The sequence below is a fragment of the Rhinolophus sinicus genome, linkage group LG02 (assembly GCF_036562045.2).
Source record: "Rhinolophus sinicus isolate RSC01 linkage group LG02, ASM3656204v1, whole genome shotgun sequence".
NCBI lineage: Eukaryota > Metazoa > Chordata > Mammalia > Chiroptera > Rhinolophidae > Rhinolophus > Rhinolophus sinicus.
The window spans coordinates 163,846,702-163,867,652 of NC_133752.1; the positions used below are offsets into that span (position 1 = coordinate 163,846,702).

Genomic DNA, 20,951 nt, shown 5'->3' on the forward strand with positions numbered 1-20,951 from the left:
GATTTCAATCCTTTTTGTCTCCCTAGTGTCTGATATAAATTAGTTGTCTAGGATTTTTCTTTTTTTAAAGCAATGTTTCTTTGACACTAGGTTCCCCATAGCATCCATTATGGTGCTCATTTCCCTTCCATCTTATTGAACAAATTCTCAACACCATGTGACTCCACTCCTTTACTTCCCATATGTCTTTCCAACTCAGGGCAATAGAATTCCTATCCTCTCCACTTCCAAGAGGCACTTTTGGAAAGGTGAGCAATGACTCACAAATTACTAAACCCCATAAACACTTTTCAACAGCTGAATTATCTAAAATATTTCATGCCTTTGCCACTGGGGACTACAGTTTTCATTGTAAAGGTCTCTCTCTCTCTCCCCCTCCCCCCATCCCCCCCCACTGCCCTCTCTATCTGGGGACTCCTCCTCCCTCTCTAACCCCCTTTGTCTTCCTTTGCTCATCTCTGCTTGCCCTTCCCTAAGGTTTGGTCCTCGGTCCATTGTTCTTATTTTTCACACTCTGTAGAAAACTTCCAAATGTCATTTTATCCCTATGGTTTTATGTACCACTTACCTTCTAATAGGTCTCCAAACTATATCCAGCCTTCACCTCTCATGTGCACTTCAGATTTAAATACTCAACCGCCCAGTGGAAATATAAACTCACATATTTCATAATCTCCTTGAACACAAGTGCAAACCTAAATTCAACACCTCCTCTCTAGCCTTTCTTCGTCATGGTCAGCTCCACCGTCTCCACACTGGGGGCTCCTTCTGAACTTATGTTAGAGAGCGACACCACCCAGGCCCAGTCACCTACCACGTGTCTTAATGTCTTCTGTCTGCTTTGTTCCTCCACAATCGACGCACATGTCGTCAGCATGGCACCACACCCCAAATCCTCCCACTAAGTGGAGAGAGATTTCAAAGCACAAATTCCACCCTGTTTTTCCTTATTTTAAACCGTTGAAAGGCTTTCTGTCCTCTAGGATTCAGCAAACATCCTGTAGCGGGACACAGTAGGCTCACTATGACCTGGTCCCTAGCTCCGATTCCATTGCACCTCTTGCCCCCCTCCCTGCTTTGCATTTCCGTGTCCTAGGAACCTTGTACTACTTGTGGTTCCACCTCATTTCTTTGTTTTATCTGTGGTAGTCTCTGCCTAGAATGCTCTTTAGCTCTTATTCACCTTGATAATCCCAATCATCCCCAAAGCTGCTCTCAGTATCCCTTTCTTCAGGATGTTTCTTCCAATTCTCCGGGCCTGGTCGTTAGGGACCCAGTTCTGGAGTCATTCTTTTTAGGTTCAAACCCTGCTCCAAACCTCATTAGCTGAGTGACCTTGGGCAAGTTACCAAACCCCTCCAATCATGAGTTCCCCCAACTGAAAAATGGGTATAAACGTAGAATTTAATTGACAAGGTTGTTGGAGAATTAAATGAGATTCACCGTACTTGCCATATGGTAAAAACTCAATGAATACCTTATAACGTGACTCGTTCTTCTGCGCTGTTTTATCCATTCTTCTATCACCAGAGCCAGGCGGAGCTTTGCATAATGTTGGTACTCAGCACAGTCGTAGAATTGAATGAAACTGAACGCATTAACAAATGGGCTAGAGAATATTTATGTATGGTGACATATTTAGAGCCTACAAATGAGCCAAACAGAACCAGAGCCTCCGTTAAATGGTTTATTGTGATAAGTGCCAACATTCTATTGTAGAAAGAGGTTGCTGTATTCAGTGCACTGTGGAGCTCAGCTCAGGCCCGGCCTTCGGGATGGAAGCACTCGCTCCTTCAGCTGCTGAGAGTGTGATGGCAGACTTCTTGCAGCCAAGTAGCCCTTCTCTGGGGACCCCACTGGGCTGGAAAGAGCTACCTTGTCCAGTGCGTTGCCTCCGCCTGCATCTAAAGACTGGTGGGTGCAGGGGACTAATGTCTGACCTTGCTCCACGTCGGGACAATTTGGCAGGGCCATCCCAGCTCCTGAGTTTGCCGTAGGACCGACTGGATGAGGCGCTGCCGTGACGCCACTGCAGCCCAATTGCTTCCTCTGCCCATGCCTACTTCCTGCACATCTGTACAGATGTTGACCCCAAGAGCGCACCCTGCAGCATCCTGTGTGCAAATTTCTGTTTTAGAATTTGTTCCCTAGAGATGCCAACCTGCAACATTCTGTGAAGGATGAGAGTCCAATAAATTACATTGTGGATACAACGTGTATGAGATGTACATGAATGGCACCAAAATGGAAGAGATGATGACTATTTTTGAGGGGTGATAGGATTTTGAGGGGGTGGCCAAAGACTAGAAGTGGCTGTTTATAGCAACTTTAATCCCTGGCTTACCCTGTACCTTGAATACTGTCAATTGTGAGTCCTTTAGGTTCTGTGCCCACACACGTGTATTTTCCATCACTCGTGTCCTACTGGGAAATGCAAACAAGGAAAATGAAAGAAATCCAGGAGGCTCCCCCCTATGGCATGCTCTTGGGGGAAATTGTTAAACCCTGTATTGTGATCATATATCCCCTGGCAGGCAGTGATTAAGTACCGGGCTGCGTTTTTATTAATAAAAAAAGGGCAGTAACATTAGAAACAATATATTACCTGTCCATATTATGTTAGAATTTCACTTTAAAATGATTTGTTCTAGAGAAAAATCCATTGAATAACTTAAGCTAAGAGGTTTTAGTTATTAAACTTGCCACAAGGGTTTAGCTCAGCTTAAATTAATTCTTAGTATGGATGGCCAGGAAAGGTTGTTTTTTTAAACTATAGGCTATATCCTAGTTCCTCTATGAATTACAAAGGAAGCAGAAATACATTTTCGTACATAAAATACATATGCATAAAAATTAAACAATGTAGAATTATAAAAATTAAAAAGTGGCAATGCTCCACCATCCCACTCCTGCAGTGTGTCTCCTCTGAAAGAGTCACCATGATGAAGTGTTTGGTGTATAGCTGGGAGAATACGCATACTATATCTCACATATATTTATATTCATAATAAAACTGGAAATAATACAAAAAACTTGGATAGTAAATCTAACAGTTAAATTTCTTAAACTAATGTAGATAGACATGAAAACATCTGTTCTCTCACTCATCCTTCTGTTCATTTGAATCTCCTATGTATATAACACAGAAGCCTCAGTTATTGCTAGAATATTGACAGTTTTCTTTTTGCTTCTTTTAACAAAACAACTTTCTGTGAGAACACCAGTGGAACTGTGCGATTCTTTGGAAATTTAACTTCTTTTGAAAGTGGTGATATCTCATCACTTAGAAGGACTTCTTATTTTCCCCCTTTAATATTTTGAATTCCCCTATTCATGTCTCACCTAGATGTGCTGCTTTCATTAGTTCATACCACTTTTGATTAATAACAGAGAATTAGAAAGTTTCTGCTTCTTAGAACATTGCTAATATTTCTTTTTCAATTTGTTTGTATCTATCATAACTTGTGCTCGCTCCCATCACAATACTGACTGCATTTCTTGTATAAATGACTGCAAAAGGCCTCAGTCATTATTGCAGAAATGATTAAGAAAGAACTCCAGATTTTGAGGTTCATAAACCATACAATATACTACTGTTGAAAATGATACCTGTTTCCTTGAAAATTCTAAAACGGAAAGTTTGAACATCAAACATTAGAAATCATCCAATCTCATTTTATTGAAGATGAATTTTTAACACAGCAGAATAATCTACTATGCAAATAAAATGTGTCAGAACTATGAGTGGCTTAAATTCAAATGCATTTGGAAATAAGAATCTAGACAGATAAATCTGGATAAATAGGTTAACATTTTGGTGACAAGACTGATCCCTTTGCATTAAGAAAACAAATGTTATTGCTGCTTTTGAACATTCTCAGTAGACTGGACAGAAACTAGCCTGTCTTCAATAATGCCAGTTATGTGAAGAAAGTTTTTTTTTTTTTTTTAAAGGGTTAGCCATAGCTGGAATTTTTTATTTCAGTCATCAATTTAAATTTTTCGGGTTTAAAATTAAAATAATATGGTTCCTAATTATAGATAGCCACTGTTTTTCCTCTAAGAAACAAAGGGCTAATTTATATTCACATTTCCTTTGTCATAAAAAATAATGAAACCCAAATTGTTATATCTGCAGCACTGACTATAAGCAGAATACTTTTCTAGTTTCTTATGGGTCATTTGCAAGTCTTTAAATCCTTGCTTTGGAATTAGGCTTGTCATTAAAACTCCTCTTTAGAATGAGTGGGATCTCACTTCAAAGACCAGAATTCTTAGGACTGCTGAAATGCATGTGCTTTTTATCTGCCCTGAAAAAACTGCTGTAATGCCAACCAACAACTAAAGGATGCAACTATGATAAGAACTTAAATTTAAAATGAATCTGTAAAATACAACTGAAAAATATCAACATACTGTAAACTTAATGTACAATATGATAGAACTCTTGAGAGGGAAAAATAAAAAGCTGTGATGAGTCAGAAGAATTAGTGTCTCTGAGATAGTAGAATTAACAAACAACCATGAAAACAACCTTGTACATCATGCATCCTACAGGCGCAGAATTTGAATCTTAAAATAATCATTGTTAAAACAACGGGAGTGGTATTTAGGGAGGAGGGTAGAGATCTGCAGAATAAACTACAGATTTTCCCATTGCCAGGAGACTTTTGTAACCAGACACCATCTGAATTTTTTTCCCTTAGCTATTATAATAAGCATACTTGAGCTAGTCAAGCACGAACTTTCATACAATAAATGTTTTGAATGCAGTGGCCATTTAACCTTGTCTGTTATTTACTCATAGCTAACGCACTTGACCATGCCCCATTAAATGGAGAACATTCCCCACTGTAACTCTCAGCACAGCCGCTGCCTGGGACAACCCACAACAAACCTGGCCACAGCGCTGCCGTAGGGATCCAAGCCTGGAAGAATGGTGATTTTACAATATTCTGCTGAAACTTCCTGGCACCTGTGATGTTAAAATCTCAGAACATGGTAAGTACTTCTAAAACAGTGCTGGCAAGCAGCTAATAAAATCTTCAGGATTAATACTAGAGACTGATGCAAATGAATTTAATCCCCTTGATGTTCCGGAGAAATTAGAGCTAATGAATTTCATATGCAAGCCTTCTTCTGTTGCAATTGTCTTTGGCAAATATTGCGATAATCTTGCATTGTCAACATTATTGGAAAGCTACTTTCTGACTATTTTGAACGTATTTCCTTGCAGAGCATCTGTACACTTAGAATTTTGATGAGTGCCTTAATTAATTTTCAAGATTCTGAACTTTTTCCTTCATAAAATTTCGATTTTAGGAAACAAACAAAAATGTTTTCATACATATGTGTGTGTCACTACTGGTCTCTTTCGAAATAGACAGTAAACTTTTATCTTTGCCATGAGGTTATTGGAAGTTTTTTCCTGCTGTCTTGAAAAAGATATGCTAACCATAATATTTTTATAGGAAAGCAAGAGATTAGGAGTTTTTAGACTTTCTATCCAATACCAAAGTATTCACAAGATGATGAGAAATATGTTCTCATAGTAAATATTTTCTGTTACTTTTTTTTGTAGCCAAATGTTTCAGTAATATATTTCAAATTCTGAAGTCACTCCCACTCATATGAAGTCTAAATATATATTTCTCAAGTCTTTAATTCGTTAACACATTGACGGATTATATTTATGTAGTTTGATGCATTGCACTTTCCACGGGTAGCAAGCAAGGGATTCAGAAAAGGAGGAGTTAGGTTTTGTGAAGCTGTTGTCTTGATGCAGTATGGTTTTGAATTTAGTCTAGGGCTCTGCCTTTGAACTAGAGAGAGGGATATTTTCGGTTTTGTAATGTGGCTTGAAGTGAAGGCAGAACATGTCCCTTTTCTACCACCATATTAAAAAAAAAAAGTATCTTTGATGACAGCAGTTTTAGGATTGCTTGATTTGTTCAGGTTAAATTTCTTAATCCAGGTTCAGAGGGAGGGACAAGAGATTATATTATCTGGAAAGGACAATGGAAAGCTCCGAGACAAGGTTTTTCCCCCCGAGTGTGTATAAATACTGTACCCAATAAAATACTCACTGTAGGGGTATTTTAGCCAAGTTTCATTAGGCATTACATTTCTTGGTTGGAATGCATAATGCAGTGCTCAGTGGGCTTGCTGCAGCGTGGACGGCTTCATTTGAGCTGGTGGGGGGATTATCTGGAAGCCTCAGCATACCAAGGTTAGCCTCTAGATAAGAAGCGGCATTGCCTGGAATTATTTTATTTGCATCAGTGAAGCCATATGAAGGAGCTTTGAAAAATGTAGGATGCCGACAGTGGTCTCTTCTTCACTCCACCCTTCTTTTGCTTTCATCTCCTTTTTTTTTTTTTTTTTTTTAAGCATAAATCCTTCCCTACAGCAATCAAGGGAATGGTAAACAGTCTCCACCACTTACTAACTCTTTCACTGCTACCAGCAACGCACTTGGGGATGTTTCAAAAGGACTTGGGGCAGAGCTGTCTGTGTGCTTTCCAATGTGAAGTCCTCAGCACACACTTTCCATGAGACGGTCCTGAAAAATCTGACGGGGGCAGTCTCCCTACAGTGTGACACCTTGTCCCACCCAGTTAATTAAAGACTAGAAATGATTTCCTCTCGAGCTGATAGGACAGTGCCCTAACCAGGGCGTTTGCCCAGGAGTTGGCACTCAGGCCAGGCTGGGTCCATCCGTGTGGCTCATATTCTCTGACATTATTTAGTACATTCTTCAAGCGCTTACTGTTAAAGCATTGAACTGCTTTTCTTTCCAGTTACTGATATCAAGAATCAGTGGACTAATCCAATATAGTTTGGAGAATAAAACTAGATGTGGAGAAATATCAGTACTCTATAGAACATTTTCTTAAATTCCTACCTTTTCTGGAAGTTGAGTCATAATAAATCATATCCTAAAAGGGAAAATAGCATTTAAAAATGAAGCAGGAAAACAATATTCCCAATTTAAGAATACAAGTGAAAAGGATTATTTTTTCCCCCTCCAAAGTGAGAATTAAGGGCAGTAGGGCTAATGCATCCATTTAGGTTATTTCAGTTCTGATACGTTCAACAAGTATTTACTGAGCATCCACTTGTGCTGGCATCAAATGAGGTGCTGAGGTATGAAGATGAAGAAGACACAGCCTCCTTGTTCAAAAAGCTCAGGGTCTCAGGCGTCTCAGAAGCACACAATGGACACTTTCCAAAATATGACAAGGATATGATTGAGTTGTTCTCAGGGTGCTCTGGGAACCCAGAGGAGGGGCTCTGAGTTTAGCCTGGGGTTGGGGAATTGGAAAAGAGGAAGTGTGGTTGGGGAAAGTAGCAGACGATTCAGGCAGAAGGTACAACATGAGCTAAGATGGGAAGACACAGAATAGGACGTGCTAATGGGAGAGCTGTGAACAGCTGTGGACCATGAGTAGACGTGAGGTGGGGAATGGTAGAGGATGAGGCTAGAGAGACAGGTCCACCTGGTCACTGAGGGCCTCCTATGCGGGGCTGAGGCACCTGGACTTCAGTCTATTGCTGATGGAGAGAAACTGGAAAGGACTGAATGGTAAGAACTGTGAAGGGTCTGAGATTTTAACCTTGCAAGCCAACAAGTTAGCTTGCTACACTTTCATGAATGTCTGGACATAAGACACCTGGGTGAGACAAAAGACTTTGTTACTCATGGCACAGCAGGCAGCATGCGATTCAAGTTCTTATCGGGCTCTCCTTGCCCTCTTAAGTTCCATGGGGGAAGCAGGAAGGAAGGCGCAGGTGGATGTTGTGTGCAAAGTGGGTTTGCATGCTGCCAAGAAAACCCAAGCTTCAGATTCCCCAATATTTTACAGGAGAGATGCATGCAAACATGCCCTGGAAGGAGATATGATCTTTATTATACTGGACAGCAAACAAATCTGCTCTCTGTCCTGGAGGGAGACACTATCTTCCAAGGATGTTTGCTATACAAATATTGTTGAAAAGACAATCTGGACAAAAACTGTCAGTACCTCTGCTCACAAGATGTGCAGATTTGTTAGAGACCCATGAAGAATTGTCTCCCAACATTATAACAAATGTGTGTTTTAAATGTATCACTCTGAGGGTAGGTGAAAGATGGGGTTAGGACATTGTTGCAATAGTTCAGGTGAAAGATGATGAGACCTCAAGTTTGAGAGGTGGTAGGGATTTGAGAAATATATAGGCGGAGAAAATAGCCAGCTTTTGCCGAGAGAGAGAGAGAGAGATAGCAAATATTTTAGGCTTTGTGGGCCATACGTCCTCTATTGCACTCAACTCTGTCATTGTATTATGAGTAGCCATCAACAATACATAAACGAATGGGCATTGCTGTGTGCCAATAAAATTGTTTATGAAAACAGAGCTATGGACGATAGTTTTCCAAAGCAGACCTAGACTAAACCCTAGGTTTTTTTTGTCTTTTCTGACTAGATAAATGGAAATACTAATAATTGAGAGAAGAGATTTAGCCAGTTTTTGTTTTTTTTAATTAATTTATTTAGGTGTGTGTTAGCAAGTGGGGAGATGAGTTTTTGAAAATTTTGAATTAGGAAAGTAAGAAATATCCAGGTATAGATGTTACTAGGCAGCTGGATATATACATTTGAGGTTTAAGAAAAGGTCAGTATTAGAAGTAATGATTTAGAATTTCTAAGCATATAGGAGGAAGTTAAAACCTTGGAAGTGAATATCATCATTCAATGAGAACATGAAGAGTCGGTAGAGAGGTGGGCCAAAGACAAAACCCTAGGAAGCACCAACATTTAAGGACCAGGTTTAAGTTAGGAGGTACTTTGAAACTTCAGATATAACACCTTATTGTGTGTGTGTGTGTGTGTGTGTGTGTGTTTGTGTGTGTGTGTGTGTGTGTGTGTGTAAAGAAGGGATTAGAGAATGCACTTCAATGTTGAAACAAAACAACACTCCCCAAGACCTTCAACTCTGAACCCCCCAAACTCTATAAGTCATTCATTCTTCATCAAAATAATAATAATAAAAAAAACTTATAAGAAATTAAGAGGCAAACTCATACTTTTTTCTCCTTCCAATTTGTGATTTTGAGAGTAAAGTTAATTGAGAAGGACCTTAATTAGTCATAGCGAAATCCAGACTACTTCCATTAGAATCTAATTTTTCATGTCATCTGGAAAAGGCATAGAGGTGGATTTGTTCCACTTTTCTCTTCTGAGTAGAAGCATGGCTGCAGTTATTAGTTATTCATTTCTTTGGTCAGTTGCCTAGCAAATTTTTACTGAGCACCTACAATGTGCATAGTTAGGTACTGTGGCGGATAGAAAAATGAACAAGACACAGCTTGACTGTGTTTAAACAAAATAATGGTAACACCAAGCAGAATATGATCAGTGTCTAAAGAGGTGGTCACTAAGGCCATAGTGGTATTATTGGTGTGTTTTCTCTGCTACTGTTTGTAATTATGCTTAGAATCTTTCAGAAAAACCATGAACCCATGCTTTTAAATCATAGTGATCTAGGGGTGCAGGAAGGGGAAACTGTAAATAAAGCCACATGATTGCATGTGCTGTGTCAGAGTAATTTGGAGTAGGAAGGATGAAATTCAGTTAACACTATTGCGATCTCTTTGAGTTACAACAAAAGTTCTCTTTGGTAGCTTGTTAACTATATTCATATTTCAAGAGTAGAAAATGCCTGCTTTAAAAAAGGAAATGTAAAATGTGATAAAGATAATGATTGTGTTTACATACTCAAAATGAGTTTGACTTTAGTTCAAACAACTTTTAAAAATTTATATGACAAGTAATTTAAAATATTTGAAAATATTTTTAAAGTTAAAAATTCTTTTGAACTGGTATAGAGTTATGTAAAAAGCAAACAAAAAGCAACATTCTTTCTTGCTTGCTTTAGCTCCAAAATAGAAAAATGTAATATTTAGGAGATAGGGTAAATTATGTTGGCACAGGGTTTTTTTTAATTTTATTTCATTATCAGTGCAAAACCAGCACCAAATCAATAGTCAGTTTCTTAATGTCATGATCATATATCTACATTTGAATCTGAAACAAATCCATATATTTCCTTTCTTGAGTTATTACTCTTTAGATCAGATATAATGTCTTGTTTATACAAACCAGTGAAAATTTGTTTGCTATGAGTACGTTCTTTGGCCATTTACTGTTAACCTTACAGAGAAAGAAAACTATAATTTTTACTTCTCAATTTTGATTTTAATTAAAATAACTGAAGAAGTCCCTAGATTATTAAAAGCTATTACATGTTCGATTAGAGGGTCTATTGAGTCATCCTTTTGAATACTCATTATGGAAATAGTGTTAAATCCCAGATGAGTTTAAATACTATATTTCACAGTGTTTGCATCTGTAAATAATGGTGATTGTGAAAAATGCCTATTTGTGTTCATCTAAGTAATTTTATTTGACCTACTAGCTGGATAACAGATCTGACAGGGACTTTGGTAAGTGACTTCTCTTAAGGCTCAAGAGATGACGGCTTGATGGGCCACTTACCCCCATCCCCACCCCCCAATCCCATTATCTTGAAAGCCTATCTGGAAATTCTAGGCTAACTCCATAGCAGCATTAACCTGGTTCAGCATAATCAGACTCTCATTAGAAATTAATGTGTTATTAACTGAATTAGTAAAAGGAAATAAATGCTGTAATTGTCTTTATTGTTTAACATTTTTTACTTTTAGCTGAAATACTCATACATGTGGAAAATTTAGACAGAATACAAAGGTGTAAAGGGAAACCCCATTATAATTGGTTTGGCATATTTCTTTTCAGACTTATTTTTACACACGTGGTTGAACATATACAGCCAGAAAATTTTGCCTTCAGCTTTTTTCTTAACATTATCACATAATAATTTGCCTGTGTCATTAAATTTTTTTGCTTTTAACATGTTGGTATTTTTAATAGCTTTGTTCAGATATAATTGACATACCATAAAATTCACCCATTTAAAGTAGACAATTCGATAGTATATTCATAGAGTTGCGCAACCATTACCACACTGTTTTAGAACATTTTTATCACCCCAAGAGAAAAACCTCACATCCATTAACAATTAATTCCAGCCCCTCCCTCCTATCTCTCTCAACCCTTCTGCAGCTCCCCAGCCTTGGGCAATCATTAATCTACTTTATGTGTCTATGGATCTGCCTCTTCTGGCCATTTAATATAAATGGAATCATAAAATATATGGTCTTTTGTGACTGGTTTCTTTCACTCAGCATCATATTTTCAAGGCTCATCCATATGTGGCATGTATCAGTACTTTATTCCTTTCCATTGTCAAATAGTATTTCATTCTGGATATGTCACATTTTATTTATCCATACATCAGTTGATGGGTATTTGGATTGTTTTCATTTTCTAACTATTATGACTATTGGTGTTATGACCATTTGTGTGCAAGTTTTTATGGAGATGTATGTTTTCATTTCTCTTGGGTTACACCTTGGAGTGAAATTGCTGGGTCATATGGGAGCTCCAGTTTAAAATTTTAAGGAACTACTAAACAGGTTTCCTAATCGACTGAACCATTTTACATACTCTCCAACAATGTATGAGAGTTTCCAATTTCTATACATTTTTGGCAATATTTGTTCTTTTGTGTTCTTTAAAAAATTGTACTCATTCTAGTGAAATAGTTTTGATTTGCCTTTTCCTAAATACTAATGATGTTGAACATCTTTTAATGTATTTTTGGACCATTTTTATATCTTCTTTGAAGAAATATTTATTTATATCCTTAGCCTATTCTTAAATTGGTTATCTTTGTATCATTGAGTCACGAGAGATATACATATACACTCTGGATACAAGTCCTTTATCAGATAAACGATTTGCTAATATTTCCCCCAATTCTATGGTTTGTCTTTTCACTTTCTTGATGGTATCATTCATAGCACAAAAGTTTTTTGTTTTGATTAATTTCCATTTATTTTTCTTTTATCACTTGCATTTTTGGTGTCACATTTTAAAAACCTTTGACTGACTGAAGGTCACACATATTTAATCCTATGTTTTCTCCTAAGAGTTTTATAATTTTGGCTCTTACACTCAGGTCTATGATCCATTTGGAGTTAATTTCTATGTAGGGTATAAGGAAGAGTTCCAACTTCCTTCTTTTGCCTGTGGATATCTGGTTCTTTAGCACCATTTGTTGAAAAAATTGTTCTTTCACCATTGAATTGTCTTCGCTCCCTTATCAAAAAGCAGTTGAAGGTAAATTTATTTCTGGATTTTCAATTCTATTTCCTTGATTTATGTCTACCTTTGTCAGTACCACACTGTCTTGATTAATGTAGCTTTGTAGTAAGTTCTGAAATCAGGAAGTCCTCTGACTTTGTTCTTTTTCAGGATTGTTTTGGCAATTCTGGGTCCTTTCCATTTCCATAGGAACTTTAGGATCAGATTGTTAGATTCTGGGGAAAAAAGAAAACGCATCTAGGATTTTATGGGAATTGCATTGAATTTGTAGGTACGTAGATAGTTTTACTTCTTCCTCTTCAGTCTGTGTTCCTTTAATTCTTTTTCTTGACTAGGTGCCATGGCTAAAATTTCCAGTACATTTTTGAATAAATGTAATGGGAGTGGACATTCTTGTATTGTTCCTGATTTTAGGGGGAAAGCATTGTCAGTGAAGCCCATTGGGACTGCCACAGCCACTTAGTGGTAACAAGGCACCCCTCCCCCACAGAACTAGTGTTGGTGGGGACGAAGTGGGGAGCAGTAATGAGGTACCTCTCTCCCTCAGTCCAGGTTGGTTGGAGTAGGGGTGGTTGTTGTCTACAAGTTTTCTATCTTGCTAGGCAATTCCTTTCCTAATCCTTTGGTTAGAGAGAATTGGCTCTTCTTGGGGATTTTTTCTTTCTTTCTCTTCTGTCTGTGTTTATTAGCACAGGTTACTGCTTCTCCAGCAAAATAGAAACCCCAAGGAACTCACTGCCATGCCGTTCCTCTGTTTTGAGCCCTATCTCTACCTTTCAAAGTCATGTTTATTTTATAGATGTCTGGAGTTTTAGTTGTACTTCTGTGCCTATCTTTGAGCCATAATTAAAAACTAGTAAATATGTAAGTTGATTCTGACTTTTGGTATCATATGTAATTTTTCAGGGGACATCTTTATTACTAAAAACTTAGGATAGATTATAGGAAAGGAAATAGTGATCTGAAGTATGTGAATATATTTAAGATATTTGACATATTTCGCCAAATCGCTTTTCAGAAGGAATATACCCACACATACTTTCACAAGCAACGTGTAAAAATACTCATTTCAAAAGATACCCTAGCCAATTGGACTTTACATTCCCTCCCCTGCCCCAATTTTATAGGTGCATGTTGGTATGAGAGTTAAATCCTACCATGGTTTTCAAAGATAATGAAGGACCATAATCATTTATTGTAAAATAAACCACCAAAGAAAAGATACAACAAAAATATCATCACTATTTGAATGCTTAAAATGTGCCAGGCACTCTGTTGAACATTTAACATTTTATTGTCGTAACAACTTATGAAGTAAGTATTATCTCTATTTTTATGAGACTTGGAGAGTGGTGACAATTTGCTTAGGTCACATAATTACGAAGTGGTAGAACTGAAATATAATCTAGTTTTCTCAAACTCCAAATCCCTTGTATGGATTCACCATGAGCAGCAACAGTGAGCTGATATGTTTAAATGACTAACAGGCTCGTTCATTGTCATAAATGAAGGGCTGAATTAGAATACTTTCTTTTCTCAGTATTAGCAGATGGCATATAGGAAAAACCATTTAATCTACTGATTCTGATTTCAATATACAGCTATTAATAATTGGTGATGGAGAAAACCATTCAAGGATGCCAAATTTTCACCTTAATTGCAGACTGTTAAAAACCTTCAAATCAATATCTACTTTTAAAATATGTGTATGATTTCTTTCCTAAGAACTGCATTCTAGAAATTACAATCACATCTGTCAGAAAACAAGCTGAGTTCTATCAAATTGGGGTTTGGGTGGGTTTGGATGTGACTAATGCTTTATTTACTCTAAGGGATTAAAAAATATTTTTTGCTTTTTAAAATTTTTCACTCAAGTCCTTTAAAGATGATCATGATTATCATGAAAGCTCCTGCTATGATGACAATGCTTTTCTTAACCTGCTAAATTAATTTATTATTGTTTTAATTTTTACTACATTTATCAGGGTGGCCTTAGTTAATAAAATTATATAGGTTTCAAGTATATAATTCTGTAATACATCATCTATATATCGCATTGTGTATTCACCACCCAAAGTCAAATCTCCTTTTGTCATTATATATTTGACCCCCTTTACCCTCTTCTACTATCCACTCTCCTCTTATCCTCTGGTAACCACTAAACTGTTGTCTGTGTCTATGAGTTTTCATCTATTTGTCTTGTTCATTTGTTACTTTCAGTTTTATATCCCATGTATGAATGAAATCACATGGTTCTCTACTTTTTCTGTCTGACTTATTTCTCTTAGCATGATAATCTCAAGATTCATCCATGTCATTGCAAATGGCAGTATTTCATCTTTTTATGGCTGTGTAATATTCCATTGTATATATGTACCACATTTTCTTTATCCAGTCATCTATTGAAGGACACTTTGGTTGTTTCCATGTCTTGGCCACTGTGACTAATACTACAATGAATATAGGGGTACATGTATCTTTATAGATAAATGTTTTCAGATTTTTTTTTGGTATATACTCAGAAGAGGGATTACTGAGTCATATGGTAATTCTATTCTTAATTTTTTAAGGAACCTCCATACTGTTTTCCATAGTGGCTATACCAATTTATATTCCCACCAGCATTGTATAAGTGTTCCTATTTCTCCACAATCTCTCCAACACTTGCTATTACTTGTCTTGTTGATCATAGCCATTCTAACAGGTGTGAGGTGGTATCTCATTGTGGTTTTGATTTGCATTTTCCTAATAGCTAGTGAAGTTGAGCATTTTTTCATGTATCTGTTGGCCGTTTGTATGTCTTCTTAGGAGAAGTGTCTGTCAATGGTTGCAATGGTTCAACTTATGCACATCAATCAATGTGATATAAACGAAGTAAAGGATAAAAATCATGATCATATCAATAGATGCAGTAAAAGCATTTGACAAGATACAACATCCATTTGTGATTAAAACACCTAATAAAATAGGTATAGAAGGAAAGTACCTCAACATAATAAAGTATCTCAACATAACATCATGTATGACAAACCTCAGCCAATATTATACTTAAAGGTAAAAAACTGAAAGCATTTCCTCTAAGATCAGGAACAAAACAAGGATGCCCCCTCTCACCAGTTATTCAACATAGTATTGAAAGTCCTTGCCAGAGCAAACAGCAAGAGAAAGAAATAAAAGTCATCCAAATTGGGAATGAAGAAGTCAGATAATCACTTTTTGCAGATGACAATGCTTTGAAATACTTAGAGGAATGAGCCAACAAGATACTGCTATTCCAATCTCATCTAATATAACAATTACAACTTGAATCTGTGCTGAGGGAATTATAACAATAACACAGAGTCAAATGGCAGAAAAACCAAGTTTTATTTCTTATACCTAGACTGTCATTAGTGAACCTCTGTGGAGAGTCTTAGAGTAAGAAGAATATCATAAATTAGGGCAGGTGATCTTTATGCGAAGTGGACAGAGGAGTATAATTACTGTAAAAAGAATATTTAATAATTTTGAAGTCTTGTTTGAGAATATGTCTGTACCCATATAAAGATAATTTGGACAGGTGCCTGAATGTTTCAGTTCAGCTAATTTACCATAGTTTATAAAGTTGACCCTAAACAGGGAGAGATCAATTATTTCCAGTTGCTATTCTATGGTATCATTTGAACAGCCCAGATTTGGCCTTTGTATTACCTGTTTAAAAGTATGCAAATGATGAGGACTTGTTAGACATAAATCAAGTTATAATGAAAACACTGAAATCTAATTATAATGCCTATAGTTAGTTGCAATGGGATTTTGATAAAACACAAAGCCTAGTATATTTAAAGGACAAATTCCATGTTATTAATTAGAATTCCTGCTGCTGTTAATATCAGTTTTTATATTTAATTTTTGTTAATCAATGAATGGTGTATTTATTTAGAGACAACACAATACCTCACTGATTAGCTTTTTTATAGAACCAAAAGAGAAAGATTATTTGACAACCAACTGTGTAGCAAACAGCATGTACTCATTTGAGAAAGCATTTTGGGGAAATCTTTTGCATGCAGAATATTGAATAGAGTGTTTACATATACATATAATGCATATATAAATTATACACAAAATTGTATACTCATATATATATAATTTTATTTATTTATTAAAAATTAACAGTACTCTGTCCCTCTGGAAATCATTAAACGTTTTCTCCAGATGAGGAAGCCATTTCTTCTTTTCCATTTCTTAATGCATTAAAAAAAATGACATGAGTAACATTTCAGGTATCAATTTCATGCTAGGATGACATACACTGCAATCCATTGTGACCTTAAAGTTAAGGTTAACTCAACCCTGATGAAATTTGTGGAAGATAAAATTAGGAGATATAGTCAAAACATGAAAAATGCAAAAGAATCTGATTAAGTTTTGCTTCCTCCAAAGAGATGAGATTTTATGTGTAGGGGCTAGAATGATTTACATTTAAGATATATTTGTTTGTTTTACTCACTCAAAATTTTAAATAAAATATTTGTTTTGAAAAAGTAAGGAATTGATATAAAATTTGAAGTAATGATATATACAAATAAAATGATTCGTCACATATTCAGTTGGCAGTCTATACCTGTCCATAGTTCATAATACTTGTGTATGGTTGGGGTACACACACACACACATAGTCACTTCAGAAGATAAGAAAGTTTGACATTGTGTTTTGAGTTATATATATTTTAACCTGTTTTGTAGAATCAAAATATTGGTGGGTGTTACTGTGGAATTGGCACTTTTTTTCCATGCTATTGAGAAAAATAAGTGAAATACTGGGAGACAATATTTATAACTTATACATTACATTTAGTATAAAAGAATAAAATATAATTTATTATTTTCTTATAAATTAATAAAAGAAAAATAATCTCATTGAAAAATGGGCAAAATATATGAAATAATATGAAAAAAAAGAATTCAACCTCAGTTATAATCACTGAAATGTAAATTAAAAAATGAATGAGATGACATTTTGCCCATTGAATTGGCCAAAAAAAAAAAGTATAATTTTTAGGGTTAATTGGTAAGGGTATGGGGACATGGGTGCTGTTTGAAAAACAATTTGACAGTATTTAAAAAATGTAAATATATTTACGCTTTAACCTCACAATTGGACTAACAGAATTTATCCTATAGAATTATTCATACACATGCACAAAGATATATGTATATCGATGTTCATCACAGCCTTGCTTATAATACCAAAAAGGGTGATATCTAAATGTCCATTTATAAATAAAACATGGCTTTTTATAGACTGCTATGAATTCATTAATCAGGTAGCTTTCTATTAGAAGACCATATACTTTATTGTCCAAATTAGGCTACTTTTGATAGTGAAAGAGGGCACTATTAATAATTAATCCAAGAAAATGGGATAAATCTAGACAGTGATTGTTGAACTCAGTATGCACTGATGTGGAAAAATGTCCAAAACACACTGCTAGGTAAAGAAAACACTTTACAACACCTCTTTCCCCACCAAATATATATATTAATCTCCAAAAATAATACTCTAGGTATTTGTATTTGTGTAAATGCATGGAAAGAAGCTTAGAAAAATGCATACCAAACTGCTAATATTTGTTACTTCTGGGGAGGAGTGTGGAATCAAGAAGGGGCGAAGGTAAACTTGTTCTCTTAAACTCTGTCTTAATTGATTTTTTTTTTTTTTTGCAATGAGCAATCATTTATGTGTTACAAAATCAAATAGCAATAAAAACCTTCCAGATATTCAGACTATTAAAAAAGGGTCTTTGCTGCATTATCCAATAATTTAGTTTTGTTAATTGTGATGATCGCTTCAGCTGATACAGTCACCTTCAAGTGAAGAGCCCAAGATATCTAATTGCAAAGCTGAAAGCAATGGAATCACTCTCAACAGAAAGCTTTCTCAGTGATAATGAACAGTGAGCATTTTGTTGTTACCAGATAGAATAGAGAGCCACAGTTATGAATAAGCATGGATTCTATACTCTGCTAAAGAATTTAACAGCTTTATAATCATTAAATGTCAGGTGAAGTCTGATCATAAAGGATTCTTATGAACCAAGTCCTAATTTTAGTGCCTTATTATAAGTCTGTGTTGATGGAAACAGTTCAGACTATATCTGACTTTGCTAGTGGCTTCCGGATGGAAAAAACAATAACTGCATGTTTTTTTCCATGGTAATGATTTTGCTGGTCATTCCGTGATATCTTTGGATCCCCACGATTGACAGTCATGCTGATCTAGTATTTTATTTATTTGGTTCCCACCACGTGCCTGGCACTGTTCTAAGCACTAAAGATACAGAAAAACATTAAAAATCCTTGCCTTCATGGAACTTACTTTTTAGTTGTTGGAAAGTAGGAGACTTTATATTTCACTTATCTTATTTAGCATACTAAATATACTAAATAAAATAAGTGAAATATAAAGTTTATTAGATTGTGATGACTATTACGGAAATATAGAAATGGGTCAGAGAGTGCTGAGTGGGAGGGATATTTGATTTTCAAATAAAGTGACTAAAGTAAGGAAAAAACCTGAAGAAGGTGAGGGAGGAAGCCAGGAGGATGGCTGGGAAACAAGAGGAGCCAGTGCTCAATGCCCACGCTTGCCTGCAGACTTGGAGGAACAGCAAGGAGGCCAGTACGGCTGCCCCAGCATGAGTGAGGGGAAGAGCAGTAGGAGATGAACTGAGGCTGGAGAGTCAGGAGCCTGCTGGTGTGGGGCTTGTGGACCATAATAAAGGCTCACTGGCTCAGCCAGCTGAAAAGACACGGAAGGATTCTGAGTAGGAGTGAGGTGATTTAATTTACATTTTAAAGGATCATTCTGCAAGCTCTTTCCTCTACCAACTGCTTTCATCCAGTGGAAAAGCCACCTCACTAGGGTTGTGATTATTCAATTGTTTTATGTACTTCCAGGTAAGAGTTGATAAAAGGCATGCTTAAAGTCTACTTATATTTAGGTCTTAATCTCAAATAACTCCAAATGAAAGTAACATTAGACAATTTTGATCCAGTCCGTGGAACAGGAAAACCAACAAGTTTTGCTCACATAAACTTAGTTTCTAAGGAAAAATTCAAAACAATAGGCATGTATAGAAATTGAGAGAGGTAAAACCTCTGAAATCCATTTCCTTCCGCTGCTCTCCCCATCTTTACTGCCCCAGCCTTGGTTCAGGACAACATCGTTTCTTCCCTGGAGGACTGCAGTAATGTCCTCCTACCTGGTTAGGGTGCTTTCAACTACCCTTCCTTTCTGTCAGTACCCTGGTTCACATATTTCTGTCCTAAAATACTACAACAGCTTCCCCTAACCTGTCCTTCTGCCTGCATTCTTGCTTTGCCTTCAGTATTGTTTTTCAATTGTGTTATCAGAGAACCTTTTTCTATTATGGAAATACTATTCTCAACTAATATGTTTCAATGGCTATGTAGAGGGTGCAGATTAAAGTTGAGCTTCTTAGGATGGTGTCATGCAGGGTGTCGTGCGGGGTCTCAGCTCCCGCTCCCCATATAGGAACGCAGGATATGGTGAGGCCAAAAAGGAAAACCCATGGAGCCATAGATAGGGGCGTCATACCACTATAGATAGTCTCGCTGGCAGCTGGGTTGGAGACACAGGAAGCAGGAGCCACACTATCCTCAACCTGCCATCCACTTCTGTGTCAACCGACCTCTCCTGCCATCTGCAATCCGCGCTTGCCAGCCCAGCCACCATCTTCCTCTATTTTTCTGCTAACATAGCCATGGCAGTTATATTAGTGGCCAATGGCTCACTGGTTACAGCTGATGGTCAACTAGCCGCAGCTGATGGCCATCCAATCACAGTTTATGGCCATTTACTACCTGAGCCAGCACCTTTCCACGTGAGGCCGATAGCCTGGAAACTGCACTCCTGGCTCTGTCCCCACAGATGGCATTGAGGCTGAATGATTTTATCCAGTTCTGCTTACCTCTATCTAGTCTGCTGACTTCATCTCACAATATCTATGTCCATCTTTAAAGAACTACTTCCGGCTTCCTAAATGTGGCTTCCTTTGGTTCCATGCCTTTGCACATGCTACTTCCTCAGTTCCCTTCTTGTCATTCAACATTCAGTCCATGCACTAGTTCTTTGGGGGAAGTTAGGGTTAGTTACCTGCCTTTCCTATATGCAACCAGAGTACGTTTTGCAGTTATTGTAACAGCTGGTTTACTTCATAGGCTTATAAACGATTTGAAAGGAGAGTCTAAATACTATTTGTCTTGGTAGTTCCAAGACCTACATAAAGCAGGTGATAAATAATTGATCTCTGAAGGAGATAAGGAAAATGCCACGAAGAACAGTGAGGAGGGAAGATTGGGTATATAGTATAAATGAGACCTCTGTCCTGGATTGTAAAGACGAATCATATAGCGATGCCAAGAATTGGCTGAAGTTGTATGAGGCAAAAGAAACTAGTTCAGCACTTTTCCTTGCCCAGTTTATTAGCTACTTAAAGAAAAATTCGTGTATTGAAGCAGAATTTGCAAATTATGGCTGCTTTTACTATCATTGTCACTAGTGTTTCAAATAAAGATTTTTACAATACTTATACACATCTGTTAGATCTATGTTTTTATGTGATTTTTCCCCCCCTTAAAATTACAAAGAATATGAAGGCATCACAGTGGCCTCTTGATAGGATAGACTAGAAGAAG

General features: G+C 36.7%; 1 long non-coding RNA gene across 3 annotated transcripts in view; it reads left to right on the forward strand.

Moving 5' to 3' along the window:
* The window catches only part of LOC141570127 (uncharacterized), a 260,003-nt gene that overhangs the window by 38,472 nt on the left and 200,580 nt on the right, over positions 1 to 20,951 (forward strand). For all 3 annotated transcript variants that reach the window (XR_012494031.1, XR_012494029.1, XR_012494030.1), the window contains exon 2: positions 4,808 to 5,001. This is a non-coding gene — a long non-coding RNA (uncharacterized LOC141570127). The remainder of the gene's footprint in view (positions 1 to 4,807; positions 5,002 to 20,951) is intronic.